A 20,359-nucleotide genomic window follows, 5' to 3' on the forward strand; every position below is an offset into this window, starting at 1 on the left:
TTGTTGAGATGCAAGCGGTGTGGTGTGGGCTTGGCCTGCTAGAGTGGGGTGGAGGAAGAATTGCGTAGCAAACTTCCCACAGGAGGACCCTTCATTTATGCTGAATTTGAAGTAGGGCCGTGCGTGTGAAACTCTCAGCACAATGCCTGATGCGCTTTGTGTGCCTAGAAAGCTGAAGAGACAGGGAGGGAAAGGAATGACGTTTCCCAGGCTGGTGAGGACCCGGAACCTCCTCCAGCCCGGTCCGAGCCTGACCGGCTCTGTCTTAAGCCTTCCTCTCCTTCTGCTTCCCTGCAGCTTCACAGCTAGGTCTCAGCCCCTGTCCTTCATCTGCCATGACAGGAGAGAGGGAGGGACGCAGAGCCGGGAAGAGGGGCTTGAGGAAGATGGATGCTGGCACTGTTGCCATGGCAACCACAGTGGCAACCACAAGATGGGCGAAGGAGGCCTGTTGCCAGGAGTGGTCCCTGCTTTTCCGGGATTCCTAAGACTTTGAGGGTCTCAAGGATACAGGTGGGCCCTAAGAGACGGTCAAGGGGGTGGGCTAGTGATATTTTAGAAGTCCCTTCTGGATTTGTGGCCTCCTAGGGAAGATCTGCTGGCCCCTACACTGAAAGATGGGAAGACAGAACAAGGAGAGGTATTGAGAGGGCAGGTTTTCTAAGCACCTACTGTATCTGGTATGTGTAGCTGGCTTCTGACCACCCCACCCCCTTGTCCATGAGTATGTGGTCCACAGGGGCACAGAGGCATCTTGGGTAAAATCTACAGAGAGATCATAGTTCAAATCCTGTCTCCACTTCTTCCCTCTTGAGTTGTCTCCCATCTCTGGGCCCCAGCGCCCTCTTCAGTAATTGGATGATTACTATGTGGTGGTACCTGTCTCAGGCTTGTGGCCCAGAGGCTTCTGGGATAGAGGCATGCCTGCTAGGCCGAGTATTGATTGTGCCTCCCTGTGATGTCTTCACATGGCTGTGTGGGGAGGGATCCAATTTACTTCTTTAACTGTGCCTGCCTGTTTGCCTGCATTCTGTTAATAGACATTTCCCGGTCTTTTGGATAGGGGGGTTGGAGGGATGCAGGTCAGTGGTCACAGGACAGGCTAATGACGGTGAACACTCTTACAGGTGGGACCCACACTGTGCAGAGCAGCCTCCCTGCCAAGAACCTATCAGGAATTCCTAATAGCTCCAAGAGAGAAAGCCACCATACAGAGAGGTTGCACACATTACCTAGGACAGCACAGCTGGCTCATAGCTGAGATGGGACCTTGGGAAGTGGGTTTGCTAAGAATACAGTGTTCATGAGGTTCCTAGGGCTGGAGCCAGGGGATCTCCGAGGAGCTGCTTGGTCCTTGACTCCCAACCTGAGTCCTGGGAATCTGAGAATCAGAGTCAATCAGCAATCCCTGTAGGTCTGCAGCCCACATCTCCCACCGTGGATGCGTTGCCATGCAGACACTTCTTAGCGTAATCATTTCTCCTTTACTGTGTGGGTGCCTGGAGTCATATCCCCAGCCCCATGCTCTGCATCCCCACCCTGATTTTTTTTCTCTAGCTGTTTTTTCTGTCTCAAGACTCACTTGAGTACGTGAGAAGTAGGGGTGGGTCTAGCCCCATCCTGTACATGTGGACACCCAGCTCTCCCATGTTCATGGTGCCTACATAGATCAGCTGCTCACAATGAAAGCCCTCATGTCTGTACAAAGTCCACATGTTAATGAGAAGGAGGCAGGGCGAGAAGAACTTAGGGGGACAGAAAGAGAGAGGACTAGAGAAAGAACTCGGTGGGGGGGGGGTCAGGAAGATAAAGAAGACCAGACGAAGAACTGGTGGGGGGGGGCGGACAGGAAGAGAGAGAAGACCAGAAGAAGAACTCAGGGGGATAGGAAGAGAAAGAGATCCAGAGAAGCCCAGAGGGATTCGGTTTGTAGAGTGGGTAAGAACAGAAGTGACTCCCTCCAATGTATACTGAAATTAAAAATAAATCTATATTTTGCATGTGTGTGTGCATGTGTATGTGTGTGTGTGCATGTGTGTGTATGAGTGTACGTGTGTGTGTATGTGTGTACATGTGTGTGTGTGTGCACACAGGCGGTCAGAGGACAACTTTTAAGAGTTAAGCTTCGGGGCTGGGGATTTAGCTCAGTGGTAGAGCGCTTACCTAGGAAGCGCAAGGCCCTGGGTTCGGTCCCCAGCTCCGAAAAAAAGAACCAAAAAAAAGAAAAAAGAGTTAAGCTTCTTTGCCATGTGTCCAAGGGATGGAACTTAGGTTGCCAGTCACGGCCAGAAGCACCCTCATCTGCTGACACATCCAGCCAGCCCCAGGTGTACATTTAATGTATCAAAGTTGATGGGGACAACACCATCCCCCCCACTTGGACACTTTAGGTACTTGGTGACCTATCTTTGCTTCTCGTTACCTTACCCTTGAAAGTGCCACGGAGATAGCACTGAGAATTCGAGCACAACGCTACCATGTTTCTGGGGGTGAGTCTTCCCTGCTTCACCTCTTTCATGGGTGCAGAGCCCTGCCTCCCACCTCACTCCCACTGACAGTCTGCTCATGTCTGCTCTGGCCCCACACATGTCTCCTGGGAAGTTTACGTAGCCCTCTGCCATGAACATTCTCCACTGGAAAGCTTCAGGCTGCTCTGCTCTGGAGACCAGGGTCCAACGTTCCTGGAGCTAAGAGCTACCTATGGCCACAGGGAGGCCCCGGGTAGGGAGGGGGAGGGGGAGGGGGAGGACGCTTGCTATGGAAGTTACTAGTTCCCCTGGCTTTGATAATAATCTGCTTAATGTCTTGTGTCAAACTAATTACTGCATAATTACCTTTTTTAATAACAGGTACTTTTAATTGGTGCAGGGTTAAACAATGCTGTTGTAAAAGTGGGTTGTTTTACATCCATCGCTCCAGTTTATGAAGGTCTGGGACAACCTCATAACATCAAACGCAGCGCAGAGCCCGTGGGGGAGCACGGATGAGGGCATTGCTTATCCTCCATCTGTTTTTCTCTCAGAGACACAGGACCTGTGGCACACTGAGAGAAGAAGGCAGGGAATGCCCTCGATGCCTCCAGGTAAAAGGAGGCAAAAAAAAAAAAACAAACAAAAAACAAAAAACAAAACAAAACAAAAAAAAACTCCATTTTAAGCAGTTATGGAGCTCACGCTCCTGTCCCTTTGGTGCCAAGGTTGTTGCTTTTTAAATATTTATTTTTATTTGTGTGTTTCTATGCACACCCGCAAGTGGGTACCGGTGCAGTCCCGAGGCCATCAGATCCCCTGGAGCTGGAGTTACAGGAGCCTGTTGAGCCTTCCCTCATGGGTGTTAGGAACCAAACTTGGATCCTCTTGAAGAACATTGTATGAGGCTTGGAACCACTGAGTTCTCTCTCCAGCTCTAGCCCTAGGCTTTTCAAAGGCACTGTAATAGATCAAGAGGTCGGGGCTGGGGCTGGGGCTGGGGCTTGGGCTTGGGCTGGGGCTGGGGCTGGGGCAGGGGCTGGGTAGGGCATGGGTGGAGCCGGGGACTGAGGCTGAGGGCTGGAGGCTGGGGTTTGGGCAGGGGCTAGGGGAAGAGGGGAGGGTAGAGTGGGGGGGAGGGGGGAGGAGGCTGGGGCTTGGGCTGGGGCTGGGGCAAGGGCGGGACCGGGGCAGGGGCGGAGGCTGAGGGCTGGAGGCTGGGGTTGGGGCAGGGGCTAGGGGTAGAGGCGCGCGGGGGAGGGGGGTTGGGGCCTGGGTTTGATTTCAGCTCTATATCCCAACTGCGTTGACCTGGGTGGTGTTTTACTCTCCCAGGATAGCAGCTTCATCATTTGTAAAAGGAAAGGTCCATGAAGGTATTCACACCCTCAGCCACGATGAGATGACCAGACATCAGTGAAGGCATGGCGATGCAGAACCTAGCACTCCAAAGGGTCCCTCTCAGGGGAGCATCTCCTTGTCCCGCCAGGACCCTCCCCCTGCAGACCCTGGGTGCCCTGTGGATATAATCCCTCACGTCTTGGCTGAGAAAGCGCACACTCTCATCTCATTGCAGCCGCTTTCTGCATTTCATTAAAATGCTGACAGGCCATTTCATAATAATTTATTAGCGCAGAGTCAATTTTTATTAATTACAATCATTAATTTATCAGTGTTCCCGTCATCCGAAGTTTGGTCAGAAATGAAAGGCGAGAAGTGCTGAGAGAAAAATGGGGGAAAATGGAAGTTGTGGGGAGTAGGGGGGGAGGCAGGGAGGGTGATGATGGGCTTGTGCTTGTGAGCAGGAGAGGCCTGTCCGACTGCTCTGGTGCCCTGGGGTTGTAAGCACAGGATCCCTGTTGAGTGTGGGGACTGGGGAAGTTTATTTATGATATGCTCTGACCATCACAGGCCTAAGGACCTAAGACCTCCAAGTTTCTACTTGCATTGCACAGTAATTTGACCTGGTACTTTTCGGTAACTCACCCCATGTAGGGACCTGTTTTCCTGCTTGATGCCCACCTCATCCCCCAGGCTTTTATCTCATGGGGACAGCAACCTAGCCCTGACTCTCTCTTCATCTCTAGAGCCCTACAGAGCACCCAACAAAAGTCTTGTGGAGAGTACAAACAGATCAGTCACCCCTCTCTCCTGAAGTGTCCAGTCTGATTCTACAGCCGAGGCTCAGAGAGGGCACCCACACTAACAGGTGGCACAGCAAACTTCGGACGGGGAACCTTCCCTACCTTCAGGAACTCCTCCTGAGTTCTGGCAATTTCTGCAGCCTAGCCTTTGTTTAGGGTCTCTCATTCACCACAACTGAAACTCAAAACAGACCCCTAAACCATTTCTATGTCTGCTCTCTTCCCTGCTTCCCAGTGGATGAGCTGGGGAGGCACACAGGTGCTGGCATCTACCCTGGGCCCAGGATCCTCATCACCAATGCTGGAGCTATCTGAAGTGAGGGGCTCTGCCCTTGGTGCTGGCAGCAGTGACCTGGGCTGACCTTTGTCCCCTTGCCCTCCATCCCTTCCCCATGTGTGCAGAGGTTCCCTTTCATTTCTTCTTTCTGCTTTCCCTCCTCCCCCTCTCCCTATCCACGTTCTAGGTCCCACAATTGGCACGCACTTTTTTTTTTTTTTTTTGAAGCTGGAGCATCAGAGCCGTCGTCTCCGTAGAGCCTGAGCGGTGTGATGAGGAGATCCTTCCTCCAGGTTTTGATAGTGGATGCCAGGGACTCAGCCCATCCTGTTGTCAACCCAATGCAGAAGACCATCCACACCTACCCACTGATCACAGAGGTGAGAGCTAGAACCTCGAGCTTGGGAAACCTGCATGCTAATGGCCTGGCAGGGAGTGCCAGGGAGAGGTAGAAGGGACAGGACAACATAGACAGCACCATCCAGGGACGAGGTAAGGAGAATGTCTTGTTCTGAAGGCAGTGGGGAGCCATGGGTGGCTGTGGACCACTGGAATGCCAAAGCCAGTTTGCATCCTAGAATTCAAATGCACCCCAGGGATTGGAGGGACAAGCATGGAGGGAAGCATCAATAAAGGAGGGAGTAGGAAAGAAAGAGAGGGAAGGAGGGATAGAGGGAGGAGGGGGAGGAGGGGAGAAGGGGGGAAGGGGGAGGGGAGGAGAAGGGGAGGAGGAAGGAGGAGAGGAGGATGGAGAGGGGGGAAAAGGGAGAGAAAGCAGGAGGAGGGAGGGGAAAAGGGAAAGACTGTGGGGATGGTCAGGAGAGACTGGGTTTAAGAGTTGATAGGAATGAGGGGCTGGGAGTGGAACACTTGCTGCATTAATATGAGGACCAGAGTTCAGATCCCAGCAGCCATGTACATGAGCTCCAAGTCCAATGAAAGACCTTGTCTCAAAACATAAGATGGAGGGCAACTGAAGACAACCAGCACGACCTCTGTCCTACACATGTGCACACATGTCCTACACATGTGCACACATGTGCACACACTTGAATTTTTTAAACGAGTCATTAAGGAGGAAGAGGGTTTGCTGTTTCTGGTGGCCCAAACCACACTCTTGGGTGTCAAGTCCCAAGTTCTGCTGCTTGCCTGTAGACGGCACAGGCTACCAGCCGTTGGGAGTTCAAAGGACCCTGCCTGGCCTCATAACTGTCAGGTATAGCTTCAGGAGGTGACCTCCCAGGACTAGTCTCCTGGGGAGACTGCTCTATTCTGCTCCCCAACACTTAGTTTGAATTTAGCTGGAGACTTAACCACCCGTAGAAAAATCCAGTAGAATCACAACCATGGTCCACACAGCTCCCAGGAGCATACAGCACAGAGAAGCCCAGAGGGGAGCTGTTTCCACTCTTGAGAAAGTCCTGCATCCTTCCTGTGCCTCAGCAGCCATGCGGTACCCTCTCTGAAGACACAGTACAGCCTGCCCGCAGTCTCCACTGAGCCCCACATGCTTGGATGCAAAGAAGCTCCCAGTGCAGGCCTGCCAGGTGGCAGTGTTCCCAGTCTCCTCAAAACCCAAGGGCTTCTCTGGATAGATCGGAGCCCCCACTTGAGCAGGTGTTTCCTCTGAGCTTGAGCTTCAGAGCCTGGCGGGAGGGCATTGCCAGGGCCCACTGAGAGGAGTTATGTGAACAACCTGTTCCCTTCCAGGCAAATGTCACATGTGGTAGGGATTAGGGATTAATAGCCCATTGTTGCAGTCACTCTGCTCTGACCTGGGACAGTCAACAGGAGCCAGGTTGGGGACAGATGGCTGCCCACAGATCCAGACTTGACACTGGTTGACTGTGGCTCTCTAGCCAACCCCAGGATCCAGCAGACAGATCATGACTCACAGTGGCCAGTCCTCAAGTGCAGGGAAGACTATTGGCTCTGAAGCCTGAGCTCCCTGAGGTCCATGGGTCGGGCAGGAAGCGGAGGGTGCGGTTTCAATCTAGATGACGTCGCATAGTAAATCGACATCTTGAGGAAGGAAGCAGTGCTGGACCCCAGCTCCACAGTCTAGAACTGTGGGTCCCCAGGCAAGGACATAGCCCCACTTATGAAGGCTCATGCATGCAGCAAGCTCTCCTAACTTGTCGAGGGGTTGGGGAGAAACACCTTACTAGCCCAAGGTCACCTAAATTCAAAATGGTTGCCATTTCCAAGCACAGCCTAGAATCTCAGAGCTCTGTCCTAAGGGCAAAGTCATGCTGACATCTCCCATCTATGCCAAAAAACCAAACCAAACCAAACCAACCAACCAAACAAACAAAATAACCTCACAGAATGATGGTTTGGGAATTAAGGTGTCAGCCCCCTTATGTTCTGTAGCGTCTTCCACAGTTTCCAGATATGGAACATGTGAGGGGGTCATGGCCTAGAAGGATAGGTTCAGGCCAGGACTCTTGAGGTCCTGGTAGGTTTAGAAGAGGAAGAGAACACTGTTTGAGTGATGTTCCTCTGAGCCAAGCAACCTACATCAGGAGTTCTTCTGTGGCTGTTTGCAGAAAGTCATCCCAGGAGAGCTGGGGGACGCACTCCCTCAACTGAAGCTCAGAGTAGGAGCTGAGTATCCAGACACTCCCCAGCACCTGAGTGCTCTGCAAAGGGCACAGAGTATACAGAGACCAGGGTGGGCTAGAGCAGATGCTCCATCTACAGAGTTATGGAAGAAGCCCTTATCTGTGTTGGTTTTCTAGGCGTGGCCAGTTGGGGCAAGAGTGCTATCTTAGTCAGGGTTTCTATTCCTACATAAACATCATGACCAAGAAGCAAGTTGGTAAGGAAAGGGTTAATTCAGCTCACACTTCCACATTCCTGTCCATCCCCAAAGGAAATCAGGACTTAAACTCAAGCAGGTCAAGAAGCAGGAACTGACACAGAGGCCATGGAGGGATGTTACTTACTGGCTTGCTTCCCCTGGCTTGCTCAGTTTGCTCTCTTATAGAACCCAGAATTCCAGACCAGGGACGGCACTACCCACAATGGTCTGGGTCCTCTCCCTTGATCACTAGTTGAGAAAATGTCTTACAGCTGGATCTCATGGAGGCGTTTCCTCAACTGAGGCTCCTTTCTCTGCCATAACTTCAGCTTGTGTCAAGTTGCCACATAAAACCAGCCAGTACAAGTGCCAACACCCCTCTAAGTAACCCCTCACCTAAACTCTGTGTCTTAGTTAAGGCTACTGTAGCTGTGATGAATGCCATGACCGACAGCAACTTGGTGAGAGAAGTGTTAATTGGCTTATGTTTCTATATCACTGTTCATCACTGAAGGACGTCAGGATAGGAACTCAAACAGGGCAGGGACCTGGAGGCAGGAGCTGATACAGAGGTCATGGAAGGGCTCCCCATGGCTTGCAGAGTCTGCTTTCTTATAGAACCCAGAACCACCAGCCCAAGGATGGTTCCACCCACAATGGGCGGGGCCCTCCCATATCAATCACTAAGAAAATGTCCTAAAGGTTACTTATACCCTGATCTCATGGGGACATTTTCTCAATTGGGGTTCCCTCTTCTCAGATGACTCTAGCTTGTGTCAAGTTGGCTGTAAAAACTAGCCAGCACAATTGAACCCTTGTCAGTTTGACACACAAGCACATCACTGTTAAGTCATAACCTTTTCTTTTTTGTTTATCCCCAAGATTGCACATTAATATCAAAATTACAATACAAAACATCTAACTTTTAAAAGTCCCGTGGTCTTTAAAAATTCAGACGTTTAAAAGTCCAAAGTATTTTTAAAATATTCAAAATCTCTCAACTGAGAAGAAATTAGTTAGATACTTTGTTACTTCAAGCAGGAAGATCCAGACCACAGTCACAATCAGAACAAAGCAATAGCAGACTCCAATGGTTTAAGTAACATAGTGTCAATATCTGGGATTCACTTGTGATTTTCTGGGTTCCTCCAAAATGCTGGTGTCACTTCTTTGGTTCTGCCCCCTGCAACACAAACAACTTGTCTCATAGGCTCAGGTTAGTTCTATGGCTGCTGTCCCCCAGTAGTAGTGTCATCTTCAGAATGCTGGAGTCACTATTAGGGTTGGGCTTCTCTTTCACCAACAGCCTCTCCTGGGCTCTCCTCGTGGTATCGAGCCTCAGTGACTCCTCATGACCTCTTCAATCCTGGACTTCCACTGCCATGGAGGCTGCACCTTTGCCAGTGGTCTCTCGCAGTGCCAAGCATCAGCTGTTTTCCACTCTTCCATTCCTTCAAAACTAGCACTACCTGGGTGACTTCTATTCATTGCTAAGTTGAGCTGCCAGCAAGAGAGGCAGCCTTAGCCCTTTCTGAACCAAAGCGCTGTGAGCTGGCACAGGAGACACTCCCAGATTCACGATCCTCAGTGATGCTGGTCTCTTCATAATCACTGCTAATTTCTCAGCTCCAGATAACCAACATTAATTGTCCCAGGGACACAAAAGTTTCACTTCAGTAGTTTTGGTCTCTTGTTAACCACAGCTGATGCTTCAACCCCCCCAGCACATCAGAATTGCCAAATCTTAATCCAAAATATCAAATGGCCCCACAGAGTCTAGGGCTCTGTTGTCCGCCTCTCTCTCAACACTCTTTATCTTCCGAGCTCCCACAGAACAGTTCACTAAGACCTCAAACACTTGGTGGCTTTTCCAATCCAAAGTTCTAAAGTTCTTCCACGATCTTTCCTTAACGCAACGGCCAGGTCTGTCACGAGATCCCATGGTCCTGGATCCAATTTCTCAGCATGAATATTGCTTTGAAGAAATGCATGGCTAAAACAACTTGGGGAGGAGAGGACTTATTCAGCTCATACTTCCACACCACGGTTCAACACTGAGAGAACTCAGGGCAGGAAACAGAAGCTGATACAGAGGCCATGGAAGGAAGGATGCTGCTTACTGGTTTGCTCAGTCTGCTTTCTGATAGCACCCAGGACCACCTGCCCCAAAGTGGCCCCACCTACAATGGGCGGGCCCCTCCCATGTCAATCAATAATCAAGAGAATGTTCTGCAGGCTTGCCTACAGCCTGATCTTATGAGTTATTTCTCAGATGAGGGTCCCTCCTCTCCTGTCAGATGACTCTAGCTCGTGTCAAGTTGGCATAAAACCATTCAGCATCTTTTAATGAAGTTCCCCAGAGTGAACGTTGGTGGAATCTTGCTTCAGTTTGTCAATGAGACCTTGAGAGAAGTGCCTTACGTCTCCCCATGAGAATGGATTTTCGCAACAGAGAGAATATGACCCAGTGTGTGTCAGACAGCCTGTTCCTCTCAGCTGCAATTTTTGACCACTCAGCCATGGGACCTTTCAAAAAGCCACAAGAGGGGCTGGGTTCCAGGTACAGGAGCTGTTCTCCTCACTGAATACCCACTGGGGAGACCATTCTTCCTACACCGTGCACACTGTGGACGTTTTTAGAATGTCAGTTCTATAGATTTCAAATAGACACATGCACACACACACACACACGTGTGACTCAGTGTGTCAGTGTGTAAACCTGCAGGTCTGTTATGGCAATGTCTGTGACAGGATCTGCTATGGGACAGATCTCCATTCAACTGCTCCATGTAGAGAGTTTGAATCAACAAGTGTTGCCCAGGCTGAGTGACAGCAGGCAGAGCCTGTGGAAGGTGCCTGGGCATTCCTGGGTCAGGCCATGCCGTCTTGTGCCTGGATTGATGAGACCCAGACAGGGAGGTTTGGTGTTCAAGGAAATCTCATCAGAACTGGAATGCTGTTCCTACCCGACTCTCCCCAAGTGTCTCAGTTAGGGTTTTATTGCTGTGAACAGACACTGTGAAGGACAACATTTAATTTGGGCTGGCTTACAGGTCCAGAGATTCAGTCCATTATCATCAAGGTGGGAGCATGGCAGAACCCAGGAAGGTCTGGTGCAGGAGTTGCTGAGAGTTCTACATCATCATTTGAAGGCCACTGCTAGGGGAAGATTGGCTTCCACATAGTTGAGGTTAGGAAGAGGGTCTTAAAGCTTAAAGCCCATGCCCACAGTGACACACTTCCTCCAACAAGGCAACTACTACTCCAACAGGGCCACACCTACTCCAATAAGACTACACCTACTCCAACAGGGCCACACCTCCAACAAGGCCACACTTCCTCCAACAAGGCCCCACCTACTCAAACAGAGCCACACCCACTCCAACAAGGCCACACCCACTCCAACTAGGCCACGCCTATTCCAACAGGGCCTCACCTCTATTCAGCTGGGCTCTTACCTGCATGGGACCCATTTGCTGTGGCAGAGTGACATGCATCAACTAGCCCATAATTTGCACCAAGGAGTTTTTTTCCACTTGTGCAGAGGGGAACCTTATGCACAATGCTTCCACTAGGAAAATTCTGGGTCAACAGGCTAATTTGCATAACCCTCTCAGCTTTTCCAAGTTAATACAAAATTCTCCAGAGACCGAGTCTCCTTCACCTAACATCTGTGTCACAGGCCTGTGCATTTGGCTTCTGACCTGTGACCCACCCAAGTCTTGACATCTAACAGAGGCCCCACAAGTGAGCAACTGTCCTCCAAGGTCAATGGCACAAAATGGTGGTCCCAGCCGAGCAGGACTGGAACATGAGGGCCCTGACTCTGGGTACACTTATATTAAATTTATAGCCCATCTTCCTTTCTCTACCCATGTGCCAGCCCTGCTTACCTGTAGTTCATGACATTTAAAAGTCCTTAAAATTGAATAAGATTTTCCTATGTGAGGCAGGGTTGTCTTGGACTTGAGATCCTCCTGCCTCAGCTTTCTGAGCGCTGGGTTGACAGCTGTGTTAAACTTCAGCTCATCTGTGATAATAGCCGGGAGTGTATTTTTGTTTTTGTCCTAAGGAACAGCTCAGCATTCTTCCTTCGTGAGTAGAGGAAGTTACTTGGTAGATATAGTGCTCACCTTGTGAGTGTGAAGAATAAACCCACATAAAAATTTGTGGGGTGGTGTACGGCTGTGATTCAGTGGTCAGAGGTGGGGAGGGGGACTGGAGGAGGACCTGCTACTTGAGCATGCTATGGAGAGGACATACAGAAATGTAGGTTAGTGGGATCCTGCGTATGCTCCGCCACAGGGCTTGGGCTGCTCAGGGAGGCAGGAAGTGGGAAGTTTGACCATGCTTACCCCACGATTGCCGTGTCAGACTGTGGGAAGCCGTGGGACACTGCTCCAGGGCTGGGGAAGCAAGGTCTGAGGCACAGGACACAGCCAGAGCTGTTTCAGGTGTCCCCAGGCCTGCAAGGAGGCCGGGGCCATGCTGCTTGGATGCTGTGGAAGAACTGAGAAGAGAGTGGGGGACCACAGGGCTAGATCTATCCTGGGGCTAAGCAGAGAAGAGGAGGAAGCTCCAGCTGGTCCCAAAGGGGATAGTCCTTGACTTGACTGTGGTAGGCTACAGGCTTGGTGGTGGAGGTGTGGCTGGGAGCCCAGGGAGGCTTTCTTCGAGAGACTAGATGAGGACTGCTCTGTAGGTGAAAGCCTTCCCTGTGGCTCCCCACTGTACCCCACTTCTCAGAGTGGGCCTGAGGTTAAATACCTTTTGCAGGGAGGAATGTCTGGGAAGGAAAATTCATTGGCTAAGCCTCCAGGCCTTTAGGTCCTCATTATAATGGAGATCTGTCTTGAGCCTATGTGACCTGTGGTCATGTCCTCTACCTGTGGAGGGGCTTGAGACATTGCCCTTATGTGACTGATGGCCACAAATCTGTGGAGGGCTAAAGGCTAGGGACCAGCATGGTTTCCTGGGAGTCAGGAGAAATGCCTACTGTCCCTTTCAGGCTCACCAGGGTTTCAAACCTCAACCAGGATACCAGGGTGCCTTTCATGGGCCCGCGCAGAATCTTCTGGTTTCTCCAGAGAACCTGGTGGGCTCCCTTTGAAAGATGCTGACAGCTGGCAAGGCCTGGAGTGTGGGGTTCTATCTGGGCCTAGAGGCTGCCACTGACTGCAAGGGCATGGTGGCCAAGAGACAAGGTGATGGCCAGGGAGTATATGGAACTGAAAGTCTGGGAGCTGACACCACTCACATCTCCCTTTCCTGTTCTTCCTGGGCCTTCCTCTCCTCCATAGAGGACCTCGCCCAGCCATTTGGTACCTGTGGGAAAATCAGCTTGAAGCATCCTCCCCTGAGTGAAACTCACTCTTGTCCAGCAGATATGGTTTCCAGCTCCTCTGTAGCCCTAAGCCACAGAGACTTGACTCCCTACTGAAGTCTGAGGTCACATTTCTTTCTCTTTTCAACAACCCTTGTGTTCTCATCAGATGTACCCTGTTTGGCCAGTCTGTCAGCTTTCGTCTGACATGTGGTTACTCACCCGGGCCCACCACGGACTGCCTCAGGAGACTCTGTTGGGGACCCATGCCCCTCCTGTTATGTCTGAAGGAGCCCCCACTGCCACAGCTGCTGGGCACCCAACCTCTGAGCCACGTACCGCCTATCTCTTTCAGGTGGAACAGCCATTCCCCACAGGCTCAGACCCCTGGGACAGACCTGATTTGGCTCTCTGTGCACCTGAGTCTCCCATCTGGCCCCCACATGCTGCCGCACAGGTTACTCTATGGAGAAAATAAATATGACTTCCTTAATATGGTTTCGCTTAGGTCCCAGCCATGCGCTCAAGCAAATCTTCCATTTAACACCTGACTCTCTTTTCAGAGGGAGCTGGGGAAATATTGTTACTGTGTTCAGCTTACTGTGAGGGATGAGGAAGATGTCTACCTAGACCCAGGGACTTGGGAATGTCCCCCGAGAGACCTCGGTATTCATAGGCTCCACTGGGGAGGCGGCTGTGTCCTGGGGAAGGAAGTCCCTGCATAAAAGCCTTCGAAAGACAGATGTGGTGTGGGGATGAGCCGGCTATGTTCTTATCCACCTCAGGGAGAAGCAAGCTCACCATCCAGTCAGTGGTAAGCTCTTGGGGATGTGTGGGTAGCCCTCTTTGGCTACAGCATGACCTTTAGCATTTCTATTTGAGTGAAGATGTGTTTTAGTTAGTGTTGGGTTTTGCTAGCAACAACGGTTGGTTGTTGGCTTGGACTATAAGAATCCAGCTAGAGCTGGCACACTGCCTTTGTGGGCAGAAGTCTGCATCCATGGAGCAGTTGAGCCTGCTGATCTGAGTTCAAATCTCCAAGCCCTCATGAAAGTGAAAGTGGATATATGTGTGTGCTTCCCAGTGCCGGGAAGGGTGCTGGGAGATTTTCGACCAGCCAGTCGAGTTAAATCGGGGCGCTCCAGGTTCAGTGAGAGACCCTGTCCCAAGGGACTAACATGGACAGTTACAGAGGAGGCCACCTGATGCCTTCCTCTGGCCTCCTCATGAGCGTGTACAGGTGTTTGCACCTTCACACCCACACAACAAAAAATTAAAAATAAACAGAAAGATGTTCTCCCCGTTGAGGCACCGTTGATGTCTAATAAAGTGATAGATTGATGAGCTTTAAAAGGCTGAGCACAGAACAGTGTCATGACCTGTGAGGCCGATAAACCTCTGTCACAGTGTCCCTGCCCGGTGTCACGGGGCAGAGCCTCCTGGTTTGGAGCCTTTGCGGTTTTATCTTGTGAGGCACTTTGGGGGGTCTTCCATGGCATTTAATGGATTCACTGTCGCCTTTTTAAACTAAAGTCTTGATTTTTATTTTATTTTATTTTACTTTATGTATATGGGTGTTTTGGTCTCCTTGGTGCATATACCCATGGAGGCCAGAAGAGGGCACTGGACTCCCTGGAACTGGAGAAACAGATGTTCGTGAGCTGACATGTAGATGCTGGGAACCGAACCCTTAACCACGGAGCCAGCTCTGCAGCCTTCATAGCTGCCTTTTAAAAAAATTACTTATTTACAATTTAAATTTCCTGACTAGTATTCCACTGGATGGATATGCTGTGGGTCTTCAAATAAAATCTTGTTTTTATTTGTTTGTTTGTTTTTATTTTTGTTTTTTGTAGACAACATTCATCTACAGTGACGGCTTGCCCCGTTTCTACCAGGCATTCCAGAAAGTACCCAATAGAGCACAGGAATCAGAATAGCTGACAGGGCCTGGCTGGGAACCAGAGCCCCTTTCTCCTCAAGTCCCAGTAAAACCTGACAAACAAACAGGCTGTGGAGAGACTGTGTTCAGAGGCCCAGCTCTGGCACTCTGCAGTGGGGCTTACCAGCAGGGATGGTAGCCTCAGGGGATGGGAGTCAGCATTTGCAGTCTATGGTTGTGTAGAGGAGGGTATTTGAGAGCAAAGCTAGGATTTACACTCTGTTCCGCTCCACAAGGATGTCATCTTCCTTCCCCAGAGCCTCAGTTTCACCATCTCTACAATGGACACATTCAACCCTTGCACAGAGCTGAGAAAAGAATCACTGAGGTGATACTTGGGTAGACCAAGGACACATGATTCCTATTGCTTTAGCAGCTGTGGTGGGAGCCTCTTTTTCCACTGGGCAAGACTGCTGTTTTCTGGGAATGCTCAGCCCCATCTGCAGAGCTGCTTTCTGATTTAAGCTCATATGAACCAATACCAACATAAGTCTCCCCGCCCCAACCCACACGTCCGTCAGCCTGGCTGTATTATACAGAAGACAGTGGCTCCTTCCTCAGCTTATCACTGCCATCTGGCTCGTGGTTGGGGGTCGAGCACGCAGCCTGATCCCGCTTCAGGGAACCCTATGGCTTGCTCTTCCAGGATGGTGCAAGAGTGACTGGTGTCCAGAGGGGCTGAGACTCTTGTCCAGGGTTGCACAGCATCCATGCTGTAGAACTGTGGCAGAACCTGGCGGCCCAGGCTTAGGGGTGCGTACCAAATGCAATGCCTGTCAGCACGAGGCTCTATGCTAGGAACAAGGAGAAACGGACTTACCTCCTGCAAGGAAATCCAGGCTTATAGATGTAAACCCAGCAGAGGCATGGTGGATGTGGGACCGAGTGTGAGGGGACTGGCTTGTCCAGGGCTCTGCCTTTCATATCCCCTGAGCTCAATCTTCTCTTCCAGTTTTTCTACGTCTGCTTCTCAGATGTGCGCTGCCTGCCTGGCCTGAAGCAGGAGAAATAATTGTTTTGTTAATAAGGCAGCAAAGGAAGACAACAGTATTGGAGAGAAAAGTCAGACAAGGGGGAAACGTGACCAGCCCTGGGGTTCCATTCTCTGACATCTGAAGTTGGACCATCAGTCTACCTGGCAGACACAGGGAACACTGGGAGTATCCTCCTGCTGGTTGAGGATACAGAGGAAGCAGGCAGTCTGACCAAGGCCAACTCGGGATAAAAAGAGACACCCACAGCTCTGATCTTAACCTTGTACATCTGACAGAGGACTGACTTGAACCTCAGACCATCTGGGAAGTGGGCATCCCCAGAAGATGGCCACATGCTAGAAATAAGAATAGAGAGTGGGGGGCGGAGGGAAACCTGGCTTATGTCCCAAAGGCACCAATGGGTCTCAGGGTCTCACTTGCTTTCTGGACACTCAGGGAAGTGGTTAACTGGAGCCCTAAGATCTTTGCCTTGGTGACCAGAGAGGACTCTCTACTGCTGAGCTTGCCCTGGGTTCTGTGTGTGTCCCTTGCTTTCATGTCTCTGTGGCCACAATGCTATCATCAGCAGGGAGGGGAGACTTCCAGGCCCTGGATGCTCAGTTTATGGCTGGGGGAGGGTGGGGCAGTAGTGGATGCTCACAGAACTTCTAATCGAGGCAGGAACCAGAGGTGGGAACTATCAGCCTTGGCCCTCCCAGTTAATACTTCCTGTCAAGGTGCCGCCCAGATTCCCATAGCCTCAAAACAAGGCCACTCACTGGAGAATAGCATGCAGAAGGCAAGTGTGAGCACGCCACACCGCTGGCAAACCATTTCCTTGCAGAAGGTCATTCTGGAGTCCCACGCTACGGAGAATAAAATTTTAAGCCTCCACCTGGCCCCTGGCAACCTCCTGCCCCGTTGCTACCCCATATTCTCCATCCACTCAGTCACGGGCAACTCTCTGTCACCTTTCCTGCCTCAGGGCCTTTCCATTCCCATCTCCTCTTCTCGAAATGGCATTCCTTTAGGTCTTGCTCAAATGTCACCACCCTTGACCACGCCAAGGGCTCACGTCACTGGCTTAAGTTCCCTGGCCACTTTAGTTGTTTGTTTATTTGAAGGCCAGGAAGCAGAGAGAGAGGTCAGAACCGGGAGCCTACTCTATCCATCAAAGGCCAGTTCCAGTGACACACTTCTTTCAGCAAGCCTTTCAGAGGCTTTGGCACCTCTGAAATATAACAAGAAACAAGCGTTCAAAACCCAAGTTCACGGGAGATGGATCTAGAAGCTACCCAGAGTGACCTCATCATGATCGTGGTCTCTACTCGTCTTTCTCCCTCCCTCTTCACCTCTCTCTCTCTCTCTCTCTCTCTCTCTCTCTCTCTCTCTCTCTCTCTCTGTCTCTGTCTCTGTCTCTGTTTGTGTGTGTGTGGTGTTTCTCTCTCTCTCTTTGTGATGTGTGTGGTGTTTGTCTCTGTGTGTGTGTGTGTGTGTGTGTGTGTGGTGTTTATCTCTCTGTCTCTCCGTGTGTCTCTGTGTGTGTGTTTATTTCTGTTTGTCTATCTGTCTCTCTCTGTGTTTGTCTGTCTGTCTCTCTGTGTGTTTGTCTATGTCTCTGTCTGTCTCTGTTTCTCTCTCTCTCTGTGTGTGTGTGTGTATGTGTGTTGTTTGTCTCTCTGTTTGTCTGTCTGTCTCTCTGTGTTTGTCTGTCTCTGTGTCGTCTGTTTATCTGTCTGTCTCTCATACACACACACATGCACGCATGTTCGCACACACACATGCACACGCACATGCACATGTACCTAGAAAACAGGTTGCCCGATCTCAGTTTCTTATGGGCAAAGACTACCCATAGTTCCCTCTTTCCATTCCCTGACATTTTGGTTTTAGACTCCTGGACTTCCAAACTATAAGACAATAACCGTGTCCTTTTTCAGATTGCTGAGCTGTGGGAAGCCACTACAACTTCAATAAAAAAAAATCGAGACACGGATGTGTGATTCCGACTGCTGAGCAGCCCTCGCTGCGGGGAGGTCGACTGTCACAAGTGGCCAAGATGGTTTTCACACCAGGATACTCACAACCTCCACAGTGATGTTGGTGAGGGTGTCCATCCTCGGGGTCCTCGCCCTCAGGAGGGTTCGAGGGTTGCACAGTATGAGTCCCCTGCAGAAATGGGTGTTGTGTCTATGGGGTGCCTTTACAGCTGGGGTGTAGCTGTCTGTGGTGACCGAAGGTTACCTCCTAGGCTTTGGTGCACACATGTGAGGGGATGGGGATACAGAGGCCCAGGATGGACAAGAAACTGATTAGGGTGGGCACGTGTGGAGAGGAAAGGCCCAGCCTCCCGATCCAGCCATTTCTGAAAGCTCTGCCCTCTGTCTTGTTTGAATTCCCATCCCAGGAACCTTAGATAGGAGGCCCCAGTCTCAGAGAAAGCGGCTTCCACTGGATCCATGGGGTATACAGGAAGGTCACCTGGGCCCCTCCCCCAGAGATGTGCACATGACAGTGGGAGAGAGTCTGCCCGGGAGAAATTCTCATTCCCTATAAGTCAACGACGGGATGAGAGATGGTCCCTGGATAAAATACGTCCCATCTTTTCTCAGCTTGGATGTAAGCCCAGGAGCTGGGCTGAGCTGGTGGTGGGTGAGGGGCAGCCAGATGAGAACAGCAATGCTGGGGGCAGGGAAGGGAGGGAGATACCACTGTCTGGAAGTGACATGGAGAGTCCCAGGGTCCCGTGGGGACCTCAGTGTCTCTCCTCAGCTCTGGGAATCTGGACTGGCCTATTGTTGCTACCCCAGTAGCATAGGCTAGAGTAGGACTGCATGCAAGCATTTGCTCAGGAAATGGTGGCCTTCAGAAATGTTGGATCAGGAGAATGAGAGCCTTACCATCTTTGGATGAGGATAGACCTTCCTGGCTGTACCTTTAAACTGTCTACCCGCAAGCCTTCCTGCTGTGTAGATGATAAAATTCAAACCAAGAGCTTGTTAGTGGAGTTCATGTACCTAGGCCCCAGAGTTGGTTTGTCCTCAGAAACCCCTCTCCACCACTCTCTAAGCATTCACGTGACCGTGGAGTCTTATTCCTTCTCTGAATACTGGGTCCATATAAGATTATTAATGTGTTGACTGTTGATTAACTGCACTGCTCACTTATACGTGGATATGAATGACAGGCCTGTCCTCAGGCCCGTGACAGACATAAAGGGAATTAATGTTTTGAATGTCTTCCCCGAGCCCTGTGGCACTCCGACGGCTTTCCGTGTGAAATACTGGTTTGAAACAACACGTTGATGTTCAGAGTAGGGAAGAAAGCCTCTTAGCACGGCCATGTCTTCAGATCTAGATTGCCCACCGAGTCTGTGGTAGATTTGAGATTGTATGTGGGCCAGGTTGGGCTGTGCAGGGGGTCTGAACAGTTTCCTGGATACAGAGGAGTCTGGCCTTTGTCACCAATGTCAGGGTCCCATCTCCCACATTGTCCCACATGCCTTCAGCAGACCTGGTTTTATCCAACAGGCCCGATGTGATTCTTACAGATGCTAAGCTTTTCTGGCACTTCAACTACAAAGGTATCCACCCCATCCCTCCCTTCCTCGAGTCTGCAAAGGACCTCAGCTCCAAACAGGAGCTGCTTTAAAATGATGCCCTGAGCCTCCGCTTGGTATTCCGGGGATCTGGCTGGAACTAATGTATCACAGGCTGGGGATGCGGCACCCCATTAGCCGAAGGCTTTAATTCCCCTCTGGGTGCTTACAATGAAACTACAGAGGCAATTACAACCTTCCCCTCTGCCAACAACCGCTCAAATCAATAACAGCCATGTCGCAGGACTCTGGCTCATCCGTCAGGAGACTCCGGGCTACCGGGGCTGGTTGCAGCCCACCGGATGTGCTCTGTGTAGGGCAGCTGGATGGAAGCGTGGACATTCTACTCTTCAGCTTGTAGTCTGGGAAGCCAAGGATGGAAACCTTATTAATTTAACTCCACCCCAGAGGCAATCAACCATCCACCTTGACTTAAAACACAAAGCACGGCTGGGAAGGACCCAGAGTCTTGAAGTCTTGAACAATCCATAGGTCTGAGGTCTCTTGGGAGCACATCTTTTCTCTTCTAAGTGGTTTCTGTCCGCTTCTTGTGTCACTAGCTGGATACCTGGCCCTGTCTCCTGTCCCAGGGTAAGTCCCTCACTGAAGCTCTGGAACCCGGAGTGCTCTGTGCTGGGCCACACCAACGTGGCGTGCTCAGGCCCCTCTGGATCTGCAGGACTTCTGGTCCTGAGAGAAGGAACACTAAGCTCGTGTGACTGCAACCTGGTGTGTGTGTGTGTGTGTGTGTGTGTGTGTGTGTGTGTGTGTGTGTGTGTGTGTGTGACAGGATGTGGTGGCTAGAGACTGGCCTCAGGAGCCATTCCTCA

At 50.9% G+C, this 20,359-nt stretch overlaps 1 long non-coding RNA gene across 1 annotated transcript; it reads left to right on the plus strand.

The window, feature by feature from the left end:
* The first annotated feature begins 329 nt into the window (after positions 1-329).
* LOC120096014 (uncharacterized) lies at positions 330-14,843 on the plus strand. Its single transcript, XR_005492080.2, has 5 exons — positions 330-513; positions 3,023-3,082; positions 4,556-4,677; positions 5,118-5,269; positions 13,371-14,843. It is a non-coding gene; the product is annotated as an uncharacterized LOC120096014 (long non-coding RNA).
* The last annotated feature ends 5,516 nt before the right edge of the window (positions 14,844-20,359 follow it).

This window comes from Rattus norvegicus, chromosome 12 (genome assembly GCF_036323735.1).
Source record: "Rattus norvegicus strain BN/NHsdMcwi chromosome 12, GRCr8, whole genome shotgun sequence".
Lineage (NCBI taxonomy): Eukaryota > Metazoa > Chordata > Mammalia > Rodentia > Muridae > Rattus > Rattus norvegicus.